Source organism: Antechinus flavipes, chromosome 5 (genome assembly GCF_016432865.1).
Source record: "Antechinus flavipes isolate AdamAnt ecotype Samford, QLD, Australia chromosome 5, AdamAnt_v2, whole genome shotgun sequence".
Lineage (NCBI taxonomy): Eukaryota > Metazoa > Chordata > Mammalia > Dasyuromorphia > Dasyuridae > Antechinus > Antechinus flavipes.
In genome coordinates, this window is record NC_067402.1 from 155,765,022 (window position 1) to 155,791,953 (window position 26,932).

The following is a 26,932-nucleotide window of genomic DNA, read 5'->3' on the forward strand; positions in this document are numbered from 1 at the left end:
CATTACCTATTTGAATTCCTTTAATCTTTTTCTCAACTCTTATTGCCAAAGCTAGCATTTCTAATACAATATTAAATAGTAATGGTGATAGTGGGCAACCTTATTTCACTCTAGATCTTCCTGCGAATGGTTCCAGTTTGTCCCCATTATATATGATGCTTATTGATTGTTTTAAATATGTGCTCCTGACTATCTTAAGGAAAAGTCCATTTATTCCTATACTCTCAAGTGTTTTTATTGGGAATGGATGTTGGATTTTATCAAATGCTTTTTCTGCATCTATTGAGATGATCATATGGTTTTTGCTAATTTGGTTATTGATATAGTCAATCATGCTAATAGTTTTCCTAATGGTGAACCAGCCTTGCATTCCCAGTATAAATCCTACTTGGTCATACTGTATTATCCTGGGAATTATTTTCTGTAATCTTTTTGCTAATATTTTATTTAAGATTTTAGCATCAATATTCATTAGGGAGAGTGATCTATAATTTTCTTTCTCTGTTTTCAACCTACTTGGTTTAGTATCAGTACCATGTCTGTGTCATAAAAAGAATTTGGTAGGACTCCTTCAATCCCTATTTTTTTCAAATAGTTTATAAATCATTGGAGTTGATTGTTCTTTAAATGTTTGGTAGAATTCACATGTAAATTCATCTGGTCCTGGGGATTTTTTCTTAGGGAGTTAATTAATAGCTTGTTCTATTTCTTTTTTTGAGATGGGACTGTTTAACCAATTTACTTCTTCCTCTGTTAATCTAGGCAAGTTATATTTTTGAAGGTATTGTTCCATTTCATTTAAGTTATCAAATTTATTGGCATAAAGCGGGGCAAAGTAATTTCTAGTTATTGCTCTAATTTCCTCTTTATTAGTGGCAACTTCTTCCTTTTCATTTTTAAGACTAGCAATTTGATTTTCTTCTTTCCTTTTTAAAATCAGATTTAGTAAAGGTTTATCTATTTTGTAAGTTTTTTCATAGAACCAACTCTTAGTTTTATTAATTAATTCAATAGTTTTTTACTTTCAATTTTATTAATCTCTCCTTTTATTTTTAGAATTTCAAGTTTAGTATTTCAAGTTTAGTGTTTGACTGGGGGGTTTTAATTTTTTCCTTTTCTAGGACTTTTAGTTGCAAGCCCAATTCATTGGCTTTCTCTTTCTCTATTTTATGCAAGTAGGCCTCTAGAGATATAAAATTTCTCCTTATTACCGCTTTGGCTACATCCCATACATTTTGGTATGATGTCTCATTATTGTCATTTTCTTGGGTGAAGCTATTAATTATGTCTATGATTTGCTGTTTCACCCATTCTTTAGTATGAGATTATTTAGTTTCCAATTATTTTTGGTCTATTTTCCCCTGGATTTTTATTTAATGTAATTTTCATTGCATCATGGTCTGAAAGGGTTGCATTTACTATTTCTGCCTTACTGCATTTGAGTTTGAGGTTTTTATGTCCTAATATACGGTCAATTTTTATATAGGTTCCATGAACTGCTGAGAAGAAAGTGTACTCCTTTCTGTCTCTGTGATGACCATGTTAGCATCCTGGATACCTTAGAATCAGCCAGAATCAGGATAAGCAAAAGTCCTTAGTCTTTATTCTTGTTCTTTACAGGTAGGATTGAATTGGATGGAAGCAGAATCTACGCGACCTTCCTTCTTCCTCATCTACCACCAAAGTGACTCTGGCTAGTCTTACTCCACTCCCTAGTCCCTCCTAAAATCCTCTGTATACACCAATCATTGAGCCACCACAGAGTAGTGGGAAGGGCCAAGCATATACCCATAGTGTATTGTCCAATCGGTAGTTAGCCTTAAATGCTCGGCTGTCCTGACTTCAGTGCATTGACTCAAGAGTTCCAAGCCCATTAAATGTCTCCATTTAGTTTTCTCCAAAGATCTATCATATCTAACTTTTCTAGTATTCTATTTACCTCTTTGACTTCTTTCTTATTTATTTTGTGGTTTGATTTATCTAATTCTGAGAGTGCAAGGTTGAGATCTCCCACTATTATAGTTTTGCTGTCCATTTTTTCTTGCAGCTCTCTTAATTTTCTCTTTTAAGAATTTAGATGCTACACCACTTGGTGCATATATGTTTAATATTGATATTGCTTCATTATCTATGCTAGCCTTTAGCAAGATATAGTGCCCTTCCTTATCTCTTTTAATTAGATTAATTTTTGTTTTTGCTTGATTTGAGATCAGGATGGCTACCGCTGCTTTTTTGACTTCACCTGAAGAATAGATTCTGCTGCAACCTTTTACCTTTACTCTGTATGTATCACCCTGCTTCAAGTGTGTTTATTGTAGCAATATATTATAGGATTCTGGCTTTTAATCCAGTCTGCTATTCACTTTCTCTTTATGGGGGAGTATACCCCATTCACATTTATGATTAAAATGATTAATTCTGTATTACTTGCCATCTTGTTAACCCCTGCTTATGTTTTTCTCCTTTCCTTCCGCCTTACTCCCCTCCCCAGTATTAAACTTGTGAGCACCACTTGCTTCTCACAGCCCTCCTTTTTTAGTGTTCCTTTCCCCATCTTAGACTTCCTCCCCCTAACTTACCCTTTTTCCTCACAATTTCTGTATTCCCTTCCACTAAGCTTACTTCTTCCCTTTTCACTTTTCCCCTCCCACTTTTCAATGAGGTGGGAGAAGTTTCATCATAAATCAAATATGTCAGGATAGTTTACCTCTCAGATTTGTGGAAGAGGGAGGAATTTATGACCAAAGAAGAACTAGAAATCACTATTGACCACAAAATAGAAAATTTTGATTATATCAAATTGAAAAGTTTTTGTACAAACAAAACAAATGCAGACAAGATTAGAAGGGAAACAATAAACTGGGAAAACATTTTTACAATCGAAGGTTCTGATGAAGGCCTCATTTCCAAAATATATAGAGAATTGATTCTAATTTATAAGAAATCAAACCATTCTCCAATTGATAAATGGTCAAAGGATATGAACAGACAATTCTCAGACGAAGAAATTGAAACTATTTATAGACATATGAAAATATGCTCCAAATCATTATCAATCAGAGAAATGCAAACTAAGACAACTCTGAGATACCACTACACACCTGTCAGATTGGCTAGAGTGACAGAGAAAGATAATGTGGAATGTTGGAGGGGATGTGGAAAAACAGGGACACTGATACATTGTTGGTGGAATTGTGAACACATCCAGCCATTCTGGAGAGCAATTTGGAACTATGCTCAAAAAGTTATCAAACTGTGCATACCCTTTGATCCAGCAGTGTTTCTACTGGGCTTATACCCCAAAGAGATACTAAAGAAGGGAAAAGGCACTTCCAGCCAAGATGGTGGAGAGGAGACACACTGCTGTGTAACCTCCGTGTTTTTCTCTCACTATCCATTTCATTTCATGCCTCTGAATTAATGCTCGACTGAAAAAAAACATACAATTACTTACCAAGAGAAACCATCCTTGAGACTCGTCAAGAAAGGTCTGTTTTTCGCGAGGGCGGGGACGGTTATTAGATCAGAAGCAGACTGCGGGCAGCAGCTGCAGCGAGAGCACAGAAAGCAGCTCAGAGCCGAGCAGAGTGGAGAGGGGGTGGGGCATGATCACAGCCATCTCTGAGGGGAGAGCTTTGCTACAGGATTAGATACTTTGCTCCGGCAGCAAGTCAGCAGCCCAGCAGAGAAGCTAAAAACACCGAGGGTGAAGAATACAACCCCAAACAGCTGGAGTCTCTCGGGACCTGGCCACCCCTCCCCCACAGTGTCTCAGAACTCTCTCGGATCTCAGAGCGCAGGCGCCAGCACAGTAGGACCCGTGCCTCATGGCTACCCTGCCCCTCTCCCAAAGAAAGCAGCCTCCATTCAAGGGTTTTTTCCTTCTGTTTCTTTGATAGTTTGTCTTTGATTATTAGACAGAATGAGCAAGAAACTGAAAAAGACTTTAACCCTGGACAGCTTCTATACAGATAAAGAGCAGACTCCAAATCCTGAGGAGACTAAAAACAAACAGTCTCCAGGTGAATCCCCAAAGGAGGAGATCATCTGTTCCTCAGCACAGATGAATCTCATGGAGGAAATTAAAAAGGCTCTCACAAGGGAGCTAGAAGAAAAATGGGAAAAGGAGAGGGAGGCTTGGCAAAAGGAGAGGGAGGCTTGGCAAAAGAGCCTGGAGAAGTCAGTTAAAGAGAGAGTGGATAAAGAAACCAAATCCTTGAAAAATAGGATTGGTGAACTGGAAAACAAAATTGGCGAAATGGAAAAAAATTCCACAGAACAAAAGATCTCAATTGGACAATTAGAAAAAGATCTTAAAAAAGTGAGTGAAGAAAATACTTCACTGAAAATCAGGGTCGAACAAATGGAATTGAATGACTCGAGGAGACAAGAAGAATCAGTCAAGCAAATCCAAAAAAATCAAACAATGGAAAAGAATGTGAAATACCTTCTGGGGAAGACAACAGACCTGGAAAACAGATCCAGGAAAGACAACCTGAGAATCATCGGACTCCCAGAAAAGTATGATGAAAAAAAGAGCCTGGACACTATTTTCCAGGAAATTATCAAAGAGAACTGCCCAGAATTCATAGAAACAGAGGGTAAAATAGACATTGAAAGAATTCATCGATCCCCTACTGAAAGGGATCCTAAAATCAAAACACCAAGGAATATAGTGGCCAAATGCCAGAACCCTCAGGCGAGGGAAAAAATACTGCAAGCAGCTAGAAAAACCCAATTCAAGTATCAAGGAGCCACAATAAGGATCACCTAGGATCTGGCAGCATCCACATTAAACGATCGAAGGGCCTGGAATATGATATTCCAAAAGGCTAAGGAACTTGGTATGCAACCAAAAATAACTTACCCAGCAAGAATGAGCATCTTTTTCCAGGGAAGAAGATGGACATTCAACGAAGTAAGCGAATTTCACCTATTTTTGATGAAAAAGCCAGAACTTAACAAAAAATTTGATCTACAAGCACAGAACTCAAGAGAAATCTAAAAAGGTAAAGATTAATCTTGGGAACTATATTTCGGCTATAAAGATGTATAAAGAATACATGTATACCTTGTTCTAGAAACTAGATGTGGAAAGGACATTGTACCAGAAAAAGGGGAAAGTGGGGGTACTACATTTCATGAAGAGGCAAAGAAAACCTATTATATCTGAGAGAAAGAATGGAGAGGGATGAATATAGAATGACCAGCAGGATGAATACAGAGAGGCTTGGAGAGACCTACATGGACTGATGCTAAGTGAGATGAGCAGAACCAGGAGATCATTATACACTTCGACAACGATATTGTATAAGGATGTATTCTGATGGAAGTGGATTTCTATGACAAAGAGACTCAACTGAGTTTCAATGGATAAATGATGGACAGAAACAGCTACACCCAAAGAAGGAATACTGGGAAATGAATGTGAACTATTTGCATTTTTGATTTTCTTCCCGAGTTATTTTTACCTTCTGAATCCAATTCTCCCTGTGCAGCGGGAGAACTGTTCGGTTCTGCAAATATGTATTGTATCTAGGATATACTGCAACATATTTAACATATATAAGACTGCTTGCCATCTTGGGGGGGGGGTGGAGGGCGGGAGGGGAAAAAACGAAACATAAGCGATTGCAAGGGATAATGTTGTATAAAAATTATCCTGGCATGGATTCTGTCAATACAAAGTTATTATTAAATAAAATAAAATTTAAAAAAAAAAGAAGAAAAAAAAAAAAAAAAAAGAAGAAGGGAAAGGGACCTGTATGTGCCAAAATGTTTGTGGCAGCCCTGTTTGTAGTGGCTAGAAGCTGGAAAATGAATGGATGCCCATCAATTGGAGAATGGTTGAGTAAATTGTAGTATATGAATGTTATGGAATATTGTTGCTCTGTATGGAATGACCAGCAGGATGAATACAGAGAGGACTGATGAGACTTACATGAACTGATACTAAGTGAAATGAGCAGAACCAGGAGATCATTATATACCTTAACAATGATACTGTTTGAGGATGTATTCTGATGGAAGTTGATCTCTTCGATAAAGAGAGTTAATTCAGTTTCAATTGATCAAGGATGGACAGAAGCAGCTACACCCAAAGAAAGAACACTGGGAAATGAATATAAATTGCTTGCATTTTTGTTTTTCTTCCCGGGTTATTTATACCTTCTGAATCCAATTCTCCCTGTGCAACAAGAAAACTGTTCGGTTCTACACACATATATTGTATCTAGGATATACTGTAACCTATTTAACATATAAAGGACTGCTTGCCATCTGGGGGAGAGGGTGGAGGGAGGGAGAGGAAAAATCAGAACAGAACTGAGTGCAAGGAATAATGCTGCAAAAAATTACCCTGGCATGGGTTCTATCAATAAAAAGTTATTTAAAAAATAAATAAAATAAACAAAAAAAATAAAAAATAAATAAATGAAATATGTCTAATATTTTTCTCTTTAAGCCAATTCTGATGGCAGTAAGGTACACACTATGTTCATCTTTCTCCATTCTTTCTCTCAGATATAATAGGTTTCCTTTGCCTCTTTGTGAGATGTAGTACCTCCACTTTAACCTTTTCCAGGTACAGTTTCCTTTCCATCTCTATTTTCTAGAACAATGTATACATGTATTCTTTATATATCTTTATAACAGAAATATAGTTCCCAAGATTTCTTTTTACCTTTTTGTGTTTCTCTTGAGTCCTATTTTTGGAAATCAAACTTTTTGTTTAGTTCCAGTTTTTTTATCAGAAATAGATGAAATTCACCTATTTCATTCAATGTCCATCTTGTTTCCTGGGGGAAAAAAAAATTGCTCATTTTTGCTGGGTAAGTTATTCTTGGTTGCATACCAAGTTCCTTAGCCTTTTGGAATATCATATTCCAGGCCCTTTGGTCTTTTAATATGGATGCTGCTAGCTCCCGAGTAATCCTTATGGTGGCTCCTCTATATTTGAATTTTTTTTTGTTTTGTTTTGTTTTTTTTTTCCTAGCAGCTTGTAGTATTTTTTCCTTGGTCTGATAATTCTGGAATTTAGTCACAATATTTCTTGGAGTTTTGATTTTAGGGTCCCTTTCAGTAGGTGATTGATGAATTCTTTCAATTTCTATTTTACCCTCTGCTTCTATAACATCTGAGCAGTTCTTTTTCATAATTTCCTGGAAAATACTGTCCAGACTCTTTTTTTCATCATATTTTTCAGGAAGTCCAATAATTCTCAGATTATCTCTCTTAGATATTTTTCCAGGTCTGTTATTTTCCCCAGAAGGTATTTGACATTTTTTTCCAGTTTCATTTTTTTGGTTTTGCTTGATTGATTCTTGGTGTCTCTTCAAGTCATTCAATTCTATTTGTTCAATTTTGATTTTTAATGAACTATTTTTTTCACTCACTTTTTTATATCTTTTTTCTAATTGTCCAGTTCAGTTTTTAAGTGAGTTGTTTTGTTCTATGGAATTTTTTCCCATTTTGCTAATATTATTTTTTAGAAAGCTATTTTCTTTTTCCAATTCACTAATTCTGTTTTTCTTGGAATTGTTTACCTTTTCCAGTTCACTAATTCTGTTTTGAAGGATTTGATTTCTCTATCAACTCTATCTTTAAATGAGTGGGATGACTTATCCAGACCCTCTTGCTAAGCTTCCCTTTCCTTTTCCCATTTTTCTTCTAGTTCTTTTGTGAGAACCTTTTTAATTTCTTCTTTGAGAGTCTTGTGTGTTGAGGACCAGATCATATCCCACTTTGGGGATTCATTTGGAGACAGTCTGTTTTTAGTCTCCTTAGGGTTTAAAGTCTGCTCTCTATCCATATCGAAGCTATCAAAAGTTAGAACATGCTTTAATTTTTTTGCTCATTTTGTCAACGAAGAATAAAAGAAAACAACTAACAATAAAAAAATGCAGTCTTTTTTTTTTTGGGGGGGGGGGAGGGAGAAGTGCTGGATGGTATTACCGAGCTTCCTCTATAGATTATGGGGGCAGCAGCACTAGCAGGACAGCAATAGGTGCACTGTGACTGCACTCTGATACTCTGAGAGCGTGCTGAGTCACTCAGGGTGGGTGTGGCCAGGTCCCAAGAGACCCTAGCTTTTCAGGGTTATAGTCTTTACCCCCTGTGTTTATAGCTTCTCTGCTGATCTACTGGCTTGCTGCCAGGGCAAAGTAGCCACACTGTAGTAAAGTTCTCCCCACAGAAATGGCTGAGATCACACTCCACCCCACTCTGGTCTGCTTAGTGTGAGCTGCCTTATGTACTCTTCCTGACTGCTGTGCTCTTGCTGCCTGCCCTTGGCCTATGGCTGATCTAACTGTCTCCACCCACAAGCAAAAACATCTTTTCTAGTGAATTTCGAATATAACTTGGTAATATATTGGTTGGTAATGTATTCATGGTTTTTTTCAGTCAAGTCTAATTCTGAGGCCTTGTCATAAAATAAAGTATTCTGAGAGCAAGAAGGAGCTTAGATAGATGTGTGTGTGTCCTCTCTGCCATCTTGGCCAGAAGTCCAAGTGAATTTTTTTTATGGACATCTTTAGCAATGTGATAAAATCTTTGGATTATTTCTCAGAATTTTATTTTAGAATGCATAAAATAAACTACATAGAATCACAAAGCACACTAATCATATGGGAATGAATATCTAATTTTTTCACATATAAACTCATAAACCCACCCAAATCTGTCCACAGATCCTTGAGGTCTATATATACAGATAGAAGGGGAGTGAGGGAATAGAGCATATGAAAGTTCTTGATCATATCTACCTTGTTTCCCCAATAATAAGACACTGTCTTATTATTTTTTTTGGACAGAAAAACACCAGAGGGCTTATTTTCAGGGGAGGGCTTATTTTAATGAACATTGACAGTAATTTTAATAAACAGGTAAATGTGAACAAAAAAAAAGTACCTTTATTCAATAATGATCATGTCATCTTCTTCAATAACATCGTCATAAGTGACCATACCCTGAATTCCATCCTGGATGTCTTGCACCTCTATTTCCTTCAGAAGAAGTGGACCCAATCTATGTCCAGCAATACAGCTCTCTTTAAATGAACATGTCTTGTCCAGGTAACCTGCTCGTAGTGCCTTGGCGACACAGCTGTCAGTAATTTTATCCCATGACTTCTTCACCCAAGTCACGACTTCTTGCAGACAGGGCTTCACAAAGATTCCACACTGATTTCTTTCCATTCTATTTTCAGTAGTCATTGACTTCCGTGTGCAAATGGTCCTTGAATGATTTGTTTATTGCAATATCAAGGGTCTGGAGATAGGCAGTCATTCCTGCAGGAATCATTACTTGATCTATTCTTCTCTCTGCAAGGAAGTTCTTCATTTCTTTAGCGTGGTGAGTGCTGGCTGAATCCCAGATTATCAGACCTCTTTAGTTACCTCACATAACAAGTGGCAGCATTAAATCAACCCACTTTCTTATAACGGCTTGTGTACACCAGGCTTTTTCGGTTTCAAGAACGTAAATGCCTGATACACGTTCAATCTTATCTTTCTTGTCCTTACTGATGATTAGCGGTGTGGCTTTTTTTCCATCCAAACGAATTGCCAAATACAGGTGACCCATGCAGACAGAATAATAAAATTATGACCATCAGTCCTTCTTTTCACGCCATCATGCCCCTCAATAATGTTTTAACCCCCTCATGCTCCCTGAGTGCTCCTTCTATCCTCCATGATGCCCCCTGAGTTCTTCTTTTATCTTCCATCATGCCCTTTTTATCCTCCATCATGCCCCCTCACTCCCGCTTACATACCGGGTTTTTATGTTGTCCTGCCTCAGATCTCCTCCGCGGCACTGCTCTCAATGGCGCCAGCAAGCAATCACTGGGGAAGAACAGGGTGACGTGCTCACTGCTGCAGCTCTGATTGGATGCAGCTCGGAGCGCGGCGTGCGTTTCACCTGGGGGGAGAAGAGAAGGGGAACGGGGATAGTGCATATAGAGGGTACCGTAATGTAGCGTGTAGCGCAGGGGATCACCTTCACTACAGTAGCAATCTCAATAGGGCTTATTTTCGGGGGAGGACTTATTTTAGAGGAGTCTTACACAGTAAGGGGAGGGCTTATTTTTGAGATAGGTCTTATTATCGGGGAAACACAGTATATAGAAAAGATAAGAGAAAGGTATCAAGAGAAAAAATTAGTGTTCTTATGATTTTTATTGCTGTACCATATTGACCAGTGTTGCTGCATAATTGCTTATTATTCAACTTATTTTTGACTTTGTAGACACAATAAATAGGTATGCATATTTTAATTTACTATTTTGTAATTGCCTTTCCTTACTTATTAAAAAATAATTTGTAAACAAACTCTACCCTTGATCTATAGAAGTGAATAATAATCATACTAATTTCAGATTGAATGGGGGCCTTTCCCATCTGGCATCTTGAAATAGTTCTCCTTACTCAAAAACAGAAAGAAAGAGGATAATATAATCTGATCAAACCTTTTGTTTTCATACTCAACTCCAGCTCAACTTCTCCTGGGGAACATCAGCATGTTTTGGCACCTCAAATAACCAGAAGACTTGTTATCACTTCACAGTCCTCACCATTTAGTCAATATTTGCCAGAAGTAGGTATACCATGTCTCTGCTTGTTGGATTCAAAACCTGCAGGGAATATTGCCCATGTTCTGTATAACCTATAAAGAAGAACAATTCTAAGCATGCAACAGGGATTGGGCTCTTACTGGCCAGCCTTCCTCTCCCTCCCATTACATAAGTATGAACAATTTATTAATTGATTTAGCTATTCATTTTGTTCCAAGATGTTATCTTCCATTACGTAGGCATTTTTCTTCCTCTTTCCATTAGCTTAATATCTAGAATGATACTAGAATTAGGAAAAATATTATATAGTAATTTTTAAGACTGGTATAATTACTTAATAAACTAATAGATACTTGCAAGTCAACATTGTTATTTGAAAATACAATTCTGCAAAAGATTGAGTAGCAGGGTTGTGTAGTATAGAGAGTGCTAGAGCAGAACTTCAAATTCCACTTCTGATAGTCATTATTATTTATATAGTGAGGGGAACTCAATCTGTTCTCTATTCTATGAAATGGAAGTGTAACACTAATTAGACTTCCAACCTCTTATGGTTGTGGGAAAAGTGCATTGTAAACCTTAAGGGCTCATTTGAATTATTAGATTATAGTTATTCTTTTAAAGTAGTCAGCTTTGAATTACTTTAAATATGAAGTAAAGAGCTACATGTAAAAGATTAGTTCCAGAAAAGATACATATGCATAACATTTTTGTAAACTGACTCATACTTTTTAGTGCATTAGGAAGATTTAAGTATTAAAGTGCTTGAGAGTTAATAGAAAACTTTAATACAAATCTTAAGAGTGGGATGTTCAACATTACAGGTCCTTTCAAAAATAGAAAAAAAAATTAATATATAGTCACTATTGTCTCACCCACCAGTAGTTTTAAGATATAATGGTTAGTGGCTGCCAGTTTTTCTTTTTCTTCCTAAAAACTCTGATAATTATATAATGCTATATAATCTCTCTCTCTCTCTCTTCTCTCTATCTCTCTCTGTCTTTGTCTGTCTCTCTCTCTTTCGTTGTCTATTGTTATGAATCTATTTCTATCTCTCATCTATGTCTCTGTCTCTTGCTGTCTCTCTGTCTCTGTTTCTCTCTCTCATTGTCTCTTTCTCTTTCTCTTGTTGTCTGCTTCTCCTCTCTCTCTCTGTCTCTCCTCTCTCCTCTCTCTCTCTGTCTCTCTCTCCCTCCCTACACACACACACACACACACACACACACACACACACACACACACACACATGTAAAGTCATCCTTTTTGTACCCTGATATATTAAGGTCTAGTTAGATTTGAGAAAGAGATAACAACAAAGAAAATGGCAGGTATGCCAAATGTCTTCTTGCATTCCTACCACCCTTCACCCTTCCCCCATTCCTAAGACCTTCCCTCAGGGGAAAAAAGCCTCCATAGTGATGTTGAACATTCACTAAGTATTACTAATGTCTAAATGCATATGGAATTTTGCTTATGGATGCCAGAGGGCCTAACCCTCCATTATTGAGGTAGGACTAGAAATACAAGCTTTTCAACTTAGACAATGCTTTTGACAATCAAAAAGTGGTTTTTCCATGTGAAACGTGTGAAGAAATGATAGTGGTATGGGGGGGAGGGGGAAACAAGCACCTATTGAGTTGAATTCTTTTCAAAAGTAGTAAGAAACATTTATTACTACAAAACACTTAACTGATGCTACATCAAAGTAGTGTCATATATTACTTACCATTTCTAGATTTTTCAATTTTGACTTGTCTAACCTTTATCAGAAGATAGGTAGTTTGATACATGGGCTAGATAGTTGAGGAGACTATTTTTTCATTCAGCAATCATTTAGTGAGTGCCTTCATATACTAAGTATGGGACATGTTGTTTTTCATTCATTTCAGTCATGTCTGATGCTATGTGACCCCTTTAAGGTTTTCTTTGCAAAGATACTGGAATAGTCTGCCATTTCCTTCCCCAGCTTGCAGGGTCATACATTTAGCTCTTGAGAAGGTAACATTCATCAGTGTCAGGAGCTTGTGGTGAGAAACTTCTCCCAATATACCTTTTATCTGTTCTGCCATTTGCTGTCTTAAAGAATTGTATGGGACACTGACTGTCTCTTGTTTCTGTTGCATTGTCATTTTGTGTCAGTAGTAGGATGGAAATACCTATTTCTCTGCCTTTAGCTTACCTCTCTATCCATTATATCACTGCTTCTGGAATTTCTTAATAGAAAAAATTATTAAAATAACTAGTTGAATTTTCATATACTCCAGAGTAAGTATGTTTCTTGGTGGTATATTTATTGGTAAAAAGAAATGCTAAATGTAGATTGGTCATGTCCAATCCTTCATGACCCAATTTCAGTGTCAGAAAAGACACCGAAGTGGTTTGACAATTCCTTCTCCAGTTAGTTTTATAAATTAGGAAACTGAAGTAAAACAGGCTTAAGTAACAGGCTTAAGTTGACTTTCCCAGTGTCACATAGCTAGTAATTTTCTGTGGTCACATTTAAATTCAGCAGAATGAATCTATCCAACTTCAGACCCTTTACTTTCTTGATTACACCACTTATCTCACCTTTCAGCCAATCAGTCTTATTTTCAACCATTATTTATAAATTATAAATATATCAGCTTATAATCAGCTATTTTCAGGAAATAAATCACTCAGAATTATGTGAAATTTAGAAAGAAAGCTATCTGATATCTACATCCAAATTTAGTTCCATAATTATAAACAATAGAGCTGAATAACAAAAGCTGTTCCTAGGTGAAATTATATATATATATATATATACATACACATATATGTGTGTGTGTGTGTGTGCGTGTGTGTGTATACACACCACACAAGCACAAACAAGCCACAAGCAAAGTTTCTTTCATTATTTTCCCTTCCTGTTCTCTCATTTTCTCTATAGTAATACCATTTCCTAATTTCTCAACTCCAGGTACAAAAAGCTCTGATACTTCCTTTTTTCCAACTACTTCACATTAAGGTATTAGTAATATTAGTTGCAGTCTTTGAATATTAAACAAAGATTGCTCCATAAGTAGAGCTTAATCCAAAGTAATCAATTGTTTGTGGTTGAATTTCAGTTTGAGATAGAGAACTATTTCTGTAGGGAATCTAACTAAAGCCAATCAATGGTCAATTTATCCATTCTGACCATATATAAAACCAGCCAAATGTAAACAAGTAGGGAATTAGGGAGGGCTGGTTGGAAAGGCACTAAATTTAGATTTAAAGGGTCTGTTTGAATAGTTTTTTTCCCATTTTGCCCTGTATGACCTAGAATAAATCTCTTACTCTCACTGACCTTGAACCTCCTATACAAAATGAGAATGATAATATTTGCACTGAATAATTCCCAGAGTAGTGGTGAGGAATAAATTCATTCTGTAAATCATAAAATGTTATACAAATGTGAAGAACTATTTACATTCAAATAGTAACCTAACCTCTCCTTCAGAAGAGTCTTTTTTCCTCTTCCCCTCATGGTTCTATATCTTGTAATTTCATATATTAACCCCATATGCTTGATTGTCTTATCTCATGTTCTTTAGTGAATGTGTATGTTAACTCTCCCAAGTGCTTAGCATGCCCCTCAGCACGAGATGTCTTTAGGGGAAAGTGATCTGCCATGTGTCACTGTCTCAGTTCCTTGTTCTGTACTATGTTTATTTCCTCATGATAAGAGCCATCCACTTCTGGAGTTAGGAAGGAATTTCCCAGTAGGATTTTCAATGCAATTCAATTCCCCATAAGTGGTTCTGATTCATGAGCACTTGAGCAGATTTGCACTTTCCTTGGGGGTCCAGGGACATGTTATATACTTTTGTAGTATCTTGCCTTTCTAATCCTTAGCAATAAAACATGATCCTGCAACAGCTGGTTAAATGACTTGTCCTGTTGGTACACATTTCAATTCTGTAAAATCTCAGACCCAGGATTATCTGCAGCAAAGGGTCTCACCATTTACCACAGATGCAGCTATGCATGAGGATAGACGTTAGGGATTCATTAAAAGTGGTGTTTAGGGTCAAGAGTTTAAGGCAAAGGGTTATTATTTGGGCATGGCTATCTAGTCATATAATAGTGCCTGATAGAAGATTTTATTTCAAGCAAATTAGTGTGCAAAGGTGGTCTTTCTTTACAATGTGAACTGCTAAGTTCTATATATGATGTTTTATTGTCCTTTTTCTTTTCTTATTTTTTAACCATTACTTATTTATTATTAATTAAGTTAAGCTAGGATTTCTTACTTGAACTGAGTATTGCTTAATGAAAATTTTAGGTAAATATTAACATGCTACTTTGTTGCTCTATTTCTTAGTAATAGAACTTAATTTGCAAAAATAATATCAGTACAATGTGAAATATAGTTTTACTGTTGACAGTTCAGTATTTATGGCAATTAGAAAGAAGAGTGACATTTTGTCCATAGAAGAATTAGAAAACAAACTTCTGTGTCAACATATTATTTCAATGATTCATACACAAAAATACAACTTAGAATATAGTGAAATTCTTAATTAGGAGGAACACAATGACAGTGTATCACAAAGTGGCACATAGAAAAGGAACATAAATAAAATCTGAAGTTGCTTGATATTGGTTCGAGGACCATAAGAATCAGAAGAGAATATATGAAATGACTCTTATAGAATAAACTCCTATATTTATCTTCTCTAATAATCATATTTTATTCTGGAATTTGGTCACTCTTTCTACCACTTCAATACAAAGTAGGAAACAGCAAAGGTTTATGTAAAAGTTACAGCATACTAATATAATGCTTGCTTTGTTGGTCCTAGGTGACACTTGTCTGCCCCAACAGACCGATATTCTAGATCTAAAAGATACAGAAATAGAAAAGTTGTCCTGATACAAGTACATCCATGCGCAGTCTAAATAGAGTCAACTCATGAATTAACCTGGAGAAAACAAGCATAAGATACTACAAAGCAGTTTACAAACTTTATTTAAATTGATCTTTTCAGCAACTCTATGAAGAAGGTATTATTATGATCCTCATTTCATATTTGCAAAAACTGAACCAGAATGAGGATAAATGTTTTGCTCAGGGTCACACAGCTAATAGGCATCTGAGGCCAGGTTTGAGCAAGTTTTCTCATTTAGGTCTGACTCCATTCACTGTACTACCTCTACCATTTTGAACTCCTGAAATATACAAACCAGAGTACTTTGCAATACTTTTTGACTCGCTTTTATGGGCCTTTTCTAAACCCAAGTTTCAGTGGATAATTCCTTGTATTCAATGGCAAAGTGAGGCAGATCTTTTACAAATTATTTTTTGCGTGACTATTAAGAGGAGTCTTCATTTAGAAACAGATCTTGAGTCACTTAGACCACAGCTTGGCTTCATGTGCAATAAAGCTTCTGATTTTATATCTCTTATTATTTCAGGCTGGGGCAAAGCAATGGTCATTAAATTAAATTTACTTAGGTTCCCAAGAATTCAATCACCATAGAGAAAGCAAGATATCAGACCAAATCTGCATCACTCTTTGAGATTTAGAGAAAGCTAATTGAACAATGGTGCTCTTTTTAGAAATAGGAGAAGGGAACTTAAGAAAAATGGGGTTTTTAGCACGTTTAAATGACGTATCCTATAAAGCATCGAGGAAGAGATATCTTATAGGCAATTACTAATGCAGTACTGAACAGCATCATAGAAAAGAAGGTTATTTACATGTATGGGATGTGGTTAGTGGCAATGCAGAGAGTTGAGGTGAGGTTCAACATGAAAAACTTCACAAACCTGAAAAATTAGTGGCAAAAAAGGAAGTTTTATTGTTGGCACTGCAGAAGTCAGCTTTGCTAGGGAGACTGACTTCCGAGTGACAAGATCCTGGCAGAGAAATAAAGATCCTAGTAGAGAAATCTTGGCAGAGAAATAAAAAGTGTTTATTGCTGTGAACAGAATGTCGTCACAGTGGGCAGGAGTCCTGGCAGGCAGCTATGTCAAGGAGAGAGAGAGTCCATGACAAGGTATAATCCTGCTTCGGACATTCAGCAAATTATGAGTTTAAAATTGCATTTTTTAGAGGAAATCTGAGACTAAAGTTTCAATTAAATGAGATTTCTTCAATGTTGTCACTGCCCCTAGGCCTAGATTTCCAGTTGAATGAGACCACTTAAGTTCCAACTACTAGGAGTGGTCCTGGGCTAATCTTAATGAAACTACTTAACTATTCTGAGGGTAGGTCTCTGTCAGAGAAGAGTTTCTCAGAGTTTGCCCCATGGTTTTCCCCCTCAAAGTCAGAGAGGACAGCTTAAGGGTTCCCCTTATCTGAACTTGAGAGTCATCTGAATGTAGATCCAGAGGATTTGATAAAATTAATGAAGAAATCAAGTTTCTATGAAGGGTTGGAAAGTATAGGAGGAAAAAGATTAAAATAAAGTGAAATGAATCAATGTTATAATGTGATTTGCACAGGGCACAAAAGGGAGTGGAAGGCACAAAGACCAGAGAGAAGTAAGGCTAAAATGAAGGAGATGAAAGAATGGAGAGTAGCAACCTCAGAATGGGGGTTTTATCTTGGTAAGTCATGACAGTATCAGAGGGATTAGAAGAGAAGAAATGGGAGGTGGCTAATCATGGTACAAGGAATATGAAACCCTTGGAATGAAGTCTCAGCATTTAGGGGTATTATGATAACGATCTATAGTTTCAATTATTCTTCCCCTGAAGTCTCAATGATTGATTCAGGGTTGGTTTAACAACTTATTCTTTGTATGGCGATTGAGTCTTTGGGGATTTGACTAATTTGTATTTTTGCTGGGTTGGAATCATTCTTGATTCTCTATAATAATTAATTCCACTGCCTGCCCATATCCATTCAGTTGCCAAATCATGTTGGTTCTGATTTCTCAATATTGCTCATAATCATCAGCTTCTCTTTGATCCAACCATAACCACAAACAATCTAGTTCAGTACTTTATCAAATGTAACCCAGACTATTGTAGAAGTCTTCTTGTTGGTTTTCATGCCTCCAGTTCTCTTTTTCCCCAACCATTTCATACAGTTGCCAAATTGATGTCCTTAAAAAGATAAATCTGACTGTATAATTTCTCTGCTAAAGAATCTTCAGTGATTCCCTCTTATCTCTAGGAGAAAAAATTAACTCCTCATATTGGCATTGAATATCCTTCACAATTTTATCATAATCTTATTTATGTATTTATTTCATATTAGTCTATGCACTTTATGTTTTTACTAAATTGTCCTACTTGTGGTTATCCAAACTTGTCATTCCATTTCTGTAATGCTCCATGTTGGGCACTATAAATGTAACGTCTGATAGCTCTGTGGAGGACCTCAAGATCAGCCCAAGTCCTTGGTCTTTGTCAGAGAAGAGTTTCTCAGAATTCACCCCATGGTTTCTCCCCCCCCCCCAAAGTCAGAGAGGACAGTTTAAGGTTCCCCCTATCATCTGGACTTGAGAGTCATCTGAATGTAGATCCAGAGGATTTGATGAAATTAATGAAGAAATCAAGTATAGGAGGAAAAAGATTAAAATAAAGTGAAATGAATCAATGTTAGAATGTGATTTGCACAAGGCACAAAAGGGAGTGGAAGGCACAAAGACTAGAGAGAAGTAAGGCTAAAATGAAGGAGATGAAGGAATGGAGAGTAGCAAACTCAGAATGGGGGTTTTATCTTGGTAAGTCATGACAGTATCAGAGGGATTAGAAAAGAAGAAATGGGAGGTGGCTAATCATGGTACAATGAACACATAAGCACATATGTATAACAACAGATGAAATAAAATATTTCCCTTTATGGAAGACAATGGAAAATATAGACAGATAAAGAAAATTGGTACTAATCTTTACTAAAGCACCTTCAGTAGTTATTACAAATACAAGGATCTGAATTTCCCTGTATACAAGTTTTCATTATATTTATACTTCATTCTTGAAAAACTTACGCTGCTTGTCTAGGACATTAGTATATTGTTCATTAATACTCAATAAAATGATTGGCAGCAATGTAGAATGGTTTAGCCAATCCAGATGTTCAGTTTTTCTTCATATTCTACTTGAACCAATTCATGAATTATTTAGCTAATATATACCTAACCTTAAAGCACAGGGACATAGCACAAACAGCATAAGTGTACCTGTTATATCTGAAGATGATATTTCACTGATTTTTCTCCTATATATTATTTGAACTGGAAGGACCTTGGCATTTATCTAGTCAAAGACACTCATTCTATAGATGAAGAAATTGAGGCCAAGAAAGAGGGGATAGTAACTTGGCCGTGAACATATAAATAGTAAAACAAGAATATTAATTAAAGTACTCAAATTTCAAACTCAATATTCTTTCCATTGGAAAATATGTAATACCTCAAAGAGTGACTGCTTTATAATATCCAAAGAAAAAGTTTTTTTTTTGGTTGCAAGAGGGAAGCTATAACCATTTTCTAGCAAAAGCTTGTTGTAGTTCAAAGAGAATATATTCAATGATAGATGATGTTGAATGACAAAATAAACAATGGTTATTGATAAATCAATACAAGAACAATTTGAATGCATCTTCATGAAAGTTCCCCAAACTTCCTTCATGTTTTCAGAGTGAACATGATTCAACAAATAGATAAGCTTTCCTTTTTTTAAAAAAATATTTTTATTCAGAATTTAAATTCACAGAGTATTTCCATACATACAACCTAACACAACAAATATTCTATGTGAAACTGTTACTCTGTTTTATAAAACGTGTTATTTTAAAAAGAAAGATATAATGAATTCTACATATTCCAAAATTGTCCTGCTTCTTTGTGCTTCCTTTTGCTTTATTTTGTTCTCTTCAGTGCAGTTAAAAAAAGATGTGCCAATGGCCCTCTTTTTTATGACATCATTATTGCCTTCTTCCTATCTGCTTCCCTCTAAATTACCAAGAGGAAGGAGAAAAAACAAACAATTCATAAGAAATAAGGATAGTCAAAGAAAATAGCCATGTCCCAGAATGCATGTTGTATTTCTTCTTCTGTCAGAAAGTAGACAACATTCTTCATCAAAGTTTCTCTGGAGACCTGGATAGTCATTGCTTTGATCAGAAACCTTGTACTCTAAGTTGTTTTTCTTTACAATGTCATTATCATATATGTGAATTTTTATCATGGTTCTACTTAGATTTTTCTGAGTCAATTTATATTACTAGAATTTTCTGAAATCATTTCCCCCCTCCTTTTTATGGAACAATAATATTCCATTACATTTTTACATTACTTTTGGACAACTTTCCTCAGTTGTTTAAAAGGAAATCTTAGATATTCTTTTGGATTCTTCTTTACTCTTGTCTTCCTCTCTTATTCTCTTTTCAAATTTAGGAAGTTTCTCTCTATCGTAACAGTTACCTTTCTGATATTCTCACCACTCTCCCCCCCTCCCACTGACCCCCATACACCTTAATCCCCATCCCATTCCTACTGACTTTCCTATTGAGTTTGAACTTGTGTTCTTTTATTAAAAAATAAAAAATAAAACAAAATAAAACAAAACAATACTTCATACAAGCCAAATCTGTCTTGGGATCTTTTTTAGGTCTTTTCTAGTTGTCCTAGGAGGACCCCTATTCTGCTCTAACTCTTATTTGCTTTTTATTGCTCTGCTTTTTAGTAAAACTTTAAAAAATTAAAAAAATTATTAACAACCTATGTTTTTAATTGGTATTAATATTGTTTCAGATTTTATGTCCTCAAATAATCCTAACTTCCATTTCTCAGGGAATGAGAATATATGAATGCCCCTTTGATAGCAATGATCACCAAATATTCACAGTCACTGTAATCCTTCATATTTCTTTATTCATTGCAATGGACTTAGAGAATCTGAGGCAAAAAAAAAAAAACAAAAAAAAAAAAACTACTTTCCCCAAAAATTAATGGAAATGATAGTACTTATAAATCTTCCAGGAATAATAATGAAGATCCTGACTTAGAAAAACTACTTTAATAAGAATAAAAAGTCTAAAGTACTTTCTCTGTTGTGATAGTATATTTTTCAATTTAAAATTAATAACATAACTGATGGATCTCTTTTTTATTTAAGAAAAAAATTGTTATATATTTAAAACAAAATGAAACAAATCTTCATAGTTAGTGTACTTCATAATTAGTATAGAAAAAAGTACTTTCACAGAAATTTCAGTATACCAAGTATGTGTGTGTGTGTGTGTGTGTGTGTGTGTGTGTGTGTGTGTATGATTTCTCATTCACTATGCAGCTATCATTTCACAAACATTTAATTCTTGTACAGACTTTAATGATGTTTTTAACACGATCAAACTCTGAAGTTTTTGAAACAATTTAATATGATCTTTAATGACTGTGGATTAGCCCTTGACCTTTATGCTCTCATAAAATTATTTCCATCTTGCCTTGACATATATAACAGAAAATTACTCTATTCAGGTGACTTTAAATGTTCAATTATGTCAAGCACTTTAGTTTGAATTCTGATTGACTTCTAATGTCAGGAGTTGGTCTCTAATATTCATACATGTAAAACAGCTTTCCTATGTTCATGACATAATAAATATCCATTCTGCTCTTATAAAAAAGATGACCTACACATTCATTTACAGTAAAAATGACACAGTGGAAAGACCCCAAATAACTAAAATTCATTTGAAAGAACACAAGGCCAAGAATATCAAAGGCAGTAATGAAAAAAATATAAAGGAAGAAGATCCATCAGTACTAGATTTTAAACTATATTATAAGCCAGTAATTATCTTTTTAATTTTATTTTATTTTTTAAATAACTTTTTATTGATAGAACGCATGCCAGGGGTAATTTTTTACAGCATTATCCCTTGCATTCACTTCTGTTCCGATTTTTCCCCTCCCTCCCTCCACCCCTTCCCCCAGATGGCAAGCAGTCCTTTACATGTTGAATGGGTTGCAGTATATCCTAGATACAATATACGTGTGCAGAACTGCACAGTTTTCTTGTTGCACAGGGAGAATTGAATTCAGAAGGTGTAAATAACCCGGGAAGAAAAACAAAAATGCAAGCAGTTTATATTCATTTCCCAGTGTTCTTTCTCTGGGTGTAGCTGCTTCTGTCCATCTTTGATCAATTAAGGTTCTCTTTATCGAAGAGATCCACTTCCATCAGAATACATCCTCAAACAGTATCATTGTTAAGGTATATAATGATCTCCTGGTTCTGCTCATTTCACTCAGCATCAGTTCATGTAAGTCTTGCCAGTCCTCTCTGTATTCATCCTGCTGGTCATTCCTTACAGAACAATAATATTCCATAACATTCTTATACCACAATTTATTCAACCATTCTCCAATTGATGGACATCCTTTCATTTACAGCTTCTAGCCACTACAAACAGGGCTGCCACAAACATTTTATAAGCCCGTAACTATCAAAAGTATTTGCTACTGGCTAAGAATAGTAATGAATGGAACACAGAAGACATAATTTACAGTAGCAAATAAGTAGAGTAAGCATGTATTTGACAATTAAGATAATGAGGTAAGAATTAAATTATTTGATAAAAATAGTATTGGGGAAACAGTAAAGCAGTATGTCTGAAACAAGATATAGACCAATATCTTATACCATTTACCAAAATAAGTTCAAAATGTGTCTAAGATCTAGATATAAATTACAAGAAAATTAGAAGTACATGGAACATATAACTTATGAGATTTATGAATAGGCAAACAATTTATGAATAAACAAGAGGAAGAGAACAAATTTAGGTATAAAATGGATATTTTCAATTTCATTCATTAAAAATATGCTTTTGTACAAATAAAAAAGTATAGCCAATATCAGAAGGAAAGCAGAAAGTTGAGGGGAAAATTTTCTAGACGGTTTCTTAGGTAAAGGTATCATATCTCAAATACATAAAGAACTTTTGTAAATCTATAATAATACAAGTCATTTCCTGAGTGATAAATGATTAAAGGATATGAATAGGTAGTTTTCTGATGAAGAAATCAAAACAATTAATAGTCATATGAAAAAATACTCTAAATCATTATAGTTTAGAAAAAATATAAATTTAAAAAATCTTGACATATCATTTTACACTAATCAGATTGGCTAAAATAATTGAAGAAGAAAACAACAAATGTTGGAGGGGATGTGGAAAGATTGGGACATAGATTCACTGTTGGTGGAATTGTCAACTGATTCAACTATCTGAAATTATGCCCCAAATGTTAGTAAACTGCTTATCCCCTTTCCCCCAAGAAATACCCCTACCACGTCTGTTTCCAAAGAGCATTAAGAAAAAAGGAAAATAACCTATACGTTTAAAAATGTTTTATGGTGGCAAAGAAGTGGAAATTGTGGGGACATATATCAATTGGGGAATGTATGAACAAGTTGTGGTATATGATCATGATAGAATACTATTATACTATAAGAAATGATAAGCTTGATGATCTTGGAAAAACATGAAATAATAATAGAGAGATATGAATAGAAGCAAGAGAACATTGTATATGGTTATAGTAATAGTGTTTTATGAACAACTTTGGAGAATTAAGTAATTTTGACTATTAGAAATACCCATATTAACTACAAAAAACCACTGAAGAAAGTTGTTATTTGTATCCAGAGAAAGAACTGATAGAAATATAGATTAAATTTCTCTCTCACTTTCTCTCTCTCTCTCTCTCTCTCTCTCTCTCTCTCTCTCTCTCTCTCGTATACATACATACACATTTGTGTTTAATGATAGTTATGGGAGGGGGAGCAAAGAAGAAAAGAAAAAAATTATATAACTTCATTATATATTTAAAAAAGAATAAGTAAAAAAATCTACATAATAGACCTGCAATTTTATGTGTAATAATATTTTTATTTTATTATGTCATGCAAGTGCTTGGTTTATTTAAATAACAAATAAAATTAAAAAGAAGTTATATATAATACATAGCATATACCAAAGTTTCTTAAACTATGAATTGTGATCCCATATGAGATAGTATAACTGAATGTAGGAATCATGAAGTTATGATTCATTATAAGCAAATGTTTGATTTGTCTACCAACTTTACATAGCTATATACTTGAGGTCACATATAAATTTCTCAGGCAAAAAAGGATCATGAGTGGAAAAATTTTAAGAAGCTCTGAATATACTATATATCATAGATTTTGAAATTATACACAAATGCTTTTAAAACTTTTTGGAAATTATGTTGTATAATATTAATTATTTATTATTATTTATATAATTCATTGCATATTATTTTATAATATATTTTATATTATATGTGTGCAAAGACTTTTCTCTGTCTAGACCTTTGGTCAGAATGCAATAAATTATGATATATGTTGTTAGATGTTGGCATAATCTTATTTCCACCCAACTTTCTATCTAAATTTTCCATTAGTTTTTGTTGAATAATGAATTCCCTTTTTTAGTAATTACTTCCTTCAGTTTTATATTTTCAACAAAGTTTGTACATATTTGGTTTTCAGTGTTTTTAACTAGTATATTTCCCTGATTTACTTTTTTCTATTAGTTGCCTAATATTAGATTGTTTTAATAGTTGTATCTTTATGAAAAAAAATGAGTTCTGACAGAGGTCAGTCTTCCTTTCTTCCTATTATTTTATGATTTTCTTTAATATTTTTTTTACCATTTTCTTCTATATGAATTTTAATCATTTATCTAATTTTACAAAACAGCTGATTAATATTTTCATTATTGTTACACTACATCTTTAGTATAATTATTTGACTGTCATTATAGGTTTGAGTTCAGAAATTATTTAGATTTTTATTTTTCTAAAACTTAGTGTGCAGTTATATAAGTTTTGTAAGTCCCATGTTTAATTTGATATGTTGTCAAATAATCAATACATTTATCTTGAATTGTGTTTACCTATCTATATACTTATCCAAGTCATTTTTAAGCATATGTGGGAACTTGTTTTTATAGGGCCTTTTGGGACATGTGCTGATACTTTGCTAAAAGATTATTTTAATTTTTGGTGGATTTTCTATGTACATCATCATTTCAACTGAAAACATATTTTAGTGCTCTCTCTCTCTCTTTGCTAATGCTCATTTCTTTAATTTTCTTTTTTGAAGAAGTATGGAACATTGGAAAGGGAACATTGGAATGAGAGAACTTGAGTTAAAATCCTCTCTTCCAGTTTCTAGGTAGGTGATTTGGAGCAAGTCATTTAACTTTTCTGTACTTCATTTTCTTCATCTGTGGGGATCAGACTTTATGGACATCAGTGTTCTAATTCAATATTTATATTTCTATGTTTTTATTGATGGAGCAAACAATTCTAAATGTAGTATTCATATTGTCTGTTGTTTCTATGCTGAACTTTTGGGGAAAGTTTTGTGGTTTCTTCATTTACAAATAATGCTTGCTCTTAGACTCCAATAAATGCTTTTAGCTCTGTTAAGGGAAAAAAAAATGAGTATGCCTTGTAATGATTAAACTTTAATGAGCTTTGTATTTTATTAAAAAATACTTTTTGGTGCTTACTAATATAATCATGCAGGGTTTATTATTTTAATAATATGAGGCACTTTGTGAATTATCTTGGTAAAATTAAACCATCATTGCATTCTTAATATGAATCAAATTTGATCATAATGAATATTTTAGGGGATATAATGATGTGATCTATTTGCCAATTTTAAAATATTTTTGAATATTCATTAGTGATGGTTTCTTTGTTTATGTTACCTTATTTGCTTTTGCTTTGGATATCAGGACCATATTCCCCAATAGAAAGTATTGGGTATCATTTAAAAGTATTGATCATAGGAATTATTCTCGAATTAATTTTTTTATTACTTCTCACAACTCACTTAGTTTTTCCCTGTAGGCATTCAAATATCATGATATTATATATATATAGTAATTAGTTATCTTTGATAACTTTCAACATGATATGATTTCCCTAGTTACTGCTTTCAATCAAATCTAATCTGATAGCTCTATCAAGATTGATCACCATACCTTTTTCCCTTCATTTGAAGGATAATAGATTGTATGCTGATTGTTTGTTTTAACTTTGGGTGAATCTTTATAAAGCAAATGTTTCTTATAAAAGAATAACAAGATATTGTTGAATGCTAATACATTCTGCTATCATTTTCTGTTTATATGGCTGTTCATTCTAGTGACAATTTCAATTGTAATAATTAAGTATTTATTTCCTTCCATTCTGTTTTCTTATATTTTCTTTCTCTTTATTTTCTGTATTCTCTTTATAAAGAAAAGAGTAAAATGAATATGACATCTATACTAGATATCATCTGTTTCTGTTTCTTTGTCTTCATTTCTTTGTTATCCAGCATTTAATATTTGGTTCTTCTTTTCTTTTTCTTTGAAAAAGCCTTTTACTTAATATATAGATATTTGAAAATATATTCTGGAAGATGTGAGTTTTGGATTTGTTCTGTCAAACATTACTGGATGTTTTATTTTCATTGTCAACAAACATTTACTAAATGCCTACTACATGGCAGGCATTGTGCTAAGCATGATACAATACATCTAAGAAGTTTTCTTGCATTATTTTCCAAAACTTGACCTGCAAGTTATGTATTTATTCACATTTTTATGTGAGAATAATAAATCTCAAATTGATCATCTGAGCTTTGTCCTTTGATTTTGTTTATTTAGTTGCTTTTTCTCTTTTTCTACTTTCTTTGGATAATTCTAAATTGTTCCCAAATATCCTCTTCCTGTTGTTCTGTTATTAGAATTCTCACAATACTATGGTTTTTAAGGAATTCAAATGATAGATGGAGAAAATGGAAGTAGACAAACTGCTCACTATCGCCTTAGTAAATTTTTATTTTATTGATGTATTAAAACACCCTCTTATTAATTTCATCAACTCCTATGGATCAATTATTTTTTTCTTTCCAGCTGATCTATACCTTCAGTCCTATGATTACCAATTGACTTTTGGATGTTCCATGGCATCTTAATATGTCCAAAATAGAACTCATTACCTTTCAGCATAAATCTGGTCTTCCTTCAAACTTTCCTATTTTTATTAAAGACACATATTCTTCTAGTAATGTAGTTTCATAACTTTATCTCCTCTATCTTCTTCACTTCCTAAATGCAATGAATTCACAATCTACTCTCAGTTTGCAGTTATAGATTTATTATACATTATTGGCCTCCATATATTCTACCCCAACAGTATTATACTCAAACAGAAGCAGGAGACATCAAACCATATATAAGGATCCCTGTGAGTATGTATTAACTTTTTAAAAATGTCAATATTATCTATGTTTCACTTTATTTTTATTTATTTTGTTAAATATTTCCCAGTTACATTTTAGTCTGGTTTAGGCTGTAC